Below are 4,616 nucleotides of genomic sequence, written 5' to 3'. Positions count from 1 at the left end.
ATATATGCACACACACACACACACACACACATACATCTATTTTCCTTTTCCACACACACATTCCTTTTATCGTATCAACATGTATTGATTGATGGGTTTTAGAATGGATATACATGTACATGACACCTAAGTCCAAAAATAAGTTTACATATTTGTACGGGCTAGATATGTAGTTCATGTATGAAATTGTTCTAATTTCTTATAGATTTCATATAGTATGTTTTTACTTCATGTGACAATATTTCAGTTCTATGTGTTCTGAAATAGTTCTGAAATAAAAAAACGGTATAACTAAGTTGTGAGATTACCATCTTTAAAACATGTAATGGAGATAATTTCATTGAAGTATCTATTTTAATAATGTTCTCAACTTATTAGCTAAACAATATATTTAAATATTATATTAAAAATAATATATTAAGAATAATGTATTTACAATATTACTTTGTACAATTCAATTAATAAATTAGGCATTATAATGTGAATCTCACTGAGAGTTCTGCTTTAAACACATTATCCTGACATGATTTGGTTTAGGAAATTGAACGTGTGTATATATTAACCTGCTCAATACATGTATAAACATTTTATTGGTATTTTATTATTATTTTTTAATTATTTAAATAATAAGTTGCATAATTATGTAATATGAAGAAAACATCCTCTGGCGTAAACAGAAGACAATTTAATTGTAAATTTTACAAATTGTAAAACGATTTATTTTTATAAATGCAAGCAAATTTACTACTTGGATGATTGCATTTAGATAATTGCAAGAGTTTAACCTTTTCATCTATATATGCCAGGGGTGTCAAATTCAGTTCCCGGAAAGCCACAGCCCTGCAGAGTTTAGATTCAGCCCTGATTATATGCACCTGATCCAGCTAATCAAGTCCTTCAAGCTTATTTGAAAACCACAGGTGTGTGTGTTGGAGCAGAGTGAGTTTAGTTCCAGCCCTGCTCCAGTACTCATACCATGTAGTTTTCAAATAGGCCATGATTTAATAAGGACTTGATTAGTTGGACCAGGTGTGTTTAATTATGGTTAAATCTAAACTCTGCCGGTCTCCGGCCCTCCAGGAACTGAGTTTGACACCCCTGATTTATGCGAACACCGCCACTCCCACTGCTGACACTTTCATGATGCATGAAGCCAGACTGCAGAACGAAGACAGCTGCTGTGCACTACCTCTGTCACTCTTCATTTCCCACCAGTTCACATTCCTGAGATCAACACTACATGTGAGAACATTGTGTTTATCTGTGTTTAACCTAAACAGAACTCTTTAATGCTCTGTCATTTGGGAACGCTTCTGATGCGGGACATCCTGTGTTGTGTATGATATCAGTGCATAAGTGAATCCAGTATATGGTGACCAGATAATGGGCTGGTTGTAACTGGAAGTTAAGAAGGATAAGATGTGCCTGCTGTGATTGACATGCAGACAAATAACAAGAACATAAGAACACCAGTGCAATGAATCATATACATTTTCCTGTATGTTCTGGGAACATTATTTTATGGTTGCAAAACAATAACCTAACAATAACCATTAGGGAACGTTCTGTATAAGTTATTTTTAAGTTATTTAAAAATAACTACGTTGCAACGTTCTAGGAATGTTATTTTATGGTTACAAAATTACCTATACTAATTTTAAGAGAATGTGAAATTGAGGTTTAAGGATATTTATTGACACATTCAAACTTTTTTGAAATATGAAATATATGTACATTGTATTAAAGGCTATTTAAAGGGGTCATATGATGTTGCTAAAAAGAACATTATTTTGTGTATTTGGTGTAATGAAATGTGGTTTAAGGTTAAAAAAACACATTATTTTCTACATACTGTACATTATTGTTTCTCCTCTATGCCCCGCCTTTCTGAAACGCGTCGATTTTTACAAAGAGCATCCGGCGGGCTTGCAGCAACCACATGTGACGACCCCGGGCTGGACTCCGCTCATCCACGGTGAAAGCCGATCCGGCAATCGACCGTGCAAAGTTGTTGTATTTCCTCAGCGACCATTAACATTTGGGCGGCGTTATGCAAATTTCCCACATAGTGATGTAGATATGTGGGGGCGTGTTAGAATGAGCCGTTTTAGGTAGGCATGGTTGACCCTTAACTTTTATAAAGAATATCTCTTTGGATTTGAGACTTTAGTCTTTGCAACTTTACAGATCTTCTTTATGCACCAAGAGCTTGTAACACTCCAAAGAGAAAGGAAAAATTTAAATCGCATCATATGACCCCTTTAAAGGGTCATGAAACAAATTACATTTTCTGCAATGTCAACCGAGGTGTGAGTGTTTGCACAATGTAGAATACAATGTTAGTATGTGTTTATTTTTAATTTTCAATGTAACTTAACTCATTACTTTTGTAAAATGTTTTTGCTCTGATAAAATCAGCATGACGGCTGTTTACAACACCAGTTAGAAGACGGTAAAGTCTCTGTGTTGTGTAGATCCTATACTGCATTGGACAATCAGACTTGGGGCAGCAGGCATTCTCTTATCTGGATCTTTTATTCTGGCTCCTGATACAACACAGAAAACACGCCTCTTTGAGTAAATTGTTCTTATAAACTGACTCTCTCTCGTGCGGTTACATGGCAAAAGGGGAAAAGAGACGAGCTGAGCTGAGAAGAATCGTATTAAACATGAGAATAACATAAAGCAGAACATACCTGATACAACACAGAAAACAAGCAGTCTCTTTGAGTAAATGGCCCTTATAAACTGCCTCTATAAAATAATATAATGTACACAGATCACCATGTGCTCTCATTTCCACATTTAGACAAAAATATAACTCGAAAAAGGGGTAAAATGACACCCCTGATAAGTAAAATAACATTATTCACATGATTTGGGGAGAAAATGTGAATATAATAGCAAAATGATTACAATAAAGATTAAATAAGATTATCAGAGTGTCAAAAGAAACCTTTCTCTCCCATGCAGTTACATTGGTGTGAATTTTACTTGATACATATATTTAACAGTATGTACAGTATTTACTTTATGTTAATGTATCTAGAGGTATTATAGATATTTGGCATCACACAAACACACAAAAACAAAGAAATATATAGCAATATAAATATAAGCCAATTCATAGATTTCACATGACATTACACCCTTACAGGAATCCCCACATGGAGGGCAAAACAAGGCTTTCCTCTGCTGACTGTCAGTTATTTTTATGAGGTTTGCGTTAAGTAGTAATGTAGTAAGACAGTGATATTTAAAGGCCAAATTCAGTATACACTTTATTGATGATACATACGTTGCACAGGCAAGCAGATGAACCCAGAATATAAACGCAATGTGCAAATGTTTTCCCATACCAAACAGTTATAAAGAAAACACTTAACCATTTAGCATATTGTATTCATATTCCGAGTTCATCTGCTTGCCTGTATAAAACACACATCATCAATAAGGTCTGTACTGAATTTGATCTTTTAATATCACTGTTTTAAAGGCACTATAAGTGTTTTCACATTAATCGTTTTAGAATGTCATGCTGTTTTTTACTGAAATAATGTGGCGGGTTTTTTATATGTATTGCAAATGGCCAAAACTAGCATTTTGTTCACATATCTTTGTTTTATCCTTTTGAGACATGATCTAAATATTTGTGGATTGGAAAAAGATGGAAAATTGACATACTTGTGCTGCAGTTATGGATGTTTTGCCCATCAGGTCTTCGAGCCAGTCACGTGACTGAAAACTATGAATAGGCTCATGAAAAGATGCTCCGAATTTTTATGGCGGTAGTCTGCTTCATGTCCAAAACACTTTATTAAAGCCATGGTCATGTTGGTACTTTGTTGTATGTGACACGTATAATGTAAAGTGTATAGGAGTATATTTTGAGTAATAATATTGGTTACAATCTAGGATGCACCTTCTCACCCACTCTCCTACCCAGCAGGCGGCTTCAGTTTTCATGAGGAGATGCTCCGTATAGAGCGTTTGCACCTCACGGTTTGGTCAGTTATCCGGATGCGCAGCCATATTGGAGATACTCTAATGTAAACAACAGCATGGACTGCACAGTTAAAGGTGCAGTAGGAGATATTGGAAAATGGTGTCTGCGCGAACTGGGTGCGCAGAGGTATGCTAATACATAAGTTGACAGGCAGGTAGGAAAGCCAATTAAAACACTCGGACCGAGCGTTTTGATTGGACGAACATTTCTTGGTCCTAGGCCTTACACAGAATATATAAATACAGATAAATACATTTAGACCACTTAACTTAATGATTGCTATCAGGATGTGAAGAGACTTTCAACCAGCATAACAAAAAAATTTTCTGAAGACAATCACTTATTGCACCTTTAATGTACTACTGAAGACATTGTTCTACTAATATATGTCTAAACCACGGGGGGGAAAAAAAACATGTGGAAGCTGCTAAATCATATAAAGAAAGACTTAGTATTTCTTATCCCAACATAGTGAACTACTTTTCGCCAAGCCCATTCATGAGTTCCATTTGGTTCAGTGGCATTGTTTACATTCAGTGCCGCCAATATGGCCGACTTCTGGATTGATGACGTGTCGTGAAAACACCCTTATAGCCAGTGTAATAAACTA

This window comes from Sinocyclocheilus rhinocerous, unplaced genomic scaffold, assembly GCF_001515625.1.
Source record: "Sinocyclocheilus rhinocerous isolate Xijiao unplaced genomic scaffold, SAMN03320098_v1.1 scaffold5585, whole genome shotgun sequence".
NCBI classification, from domain to species: Eukaryota; Metazoa; Chordata; class Actinopteri; order Cypriniformes; family Cyprinidae; genus Sinocyclocheilus; species Sinocyclocheilus rhinocerous.
The sequence above is the reverse complement of the archived record's forward strand: the minus strand, read 5'-3'. Positions refer to the sequence as shown.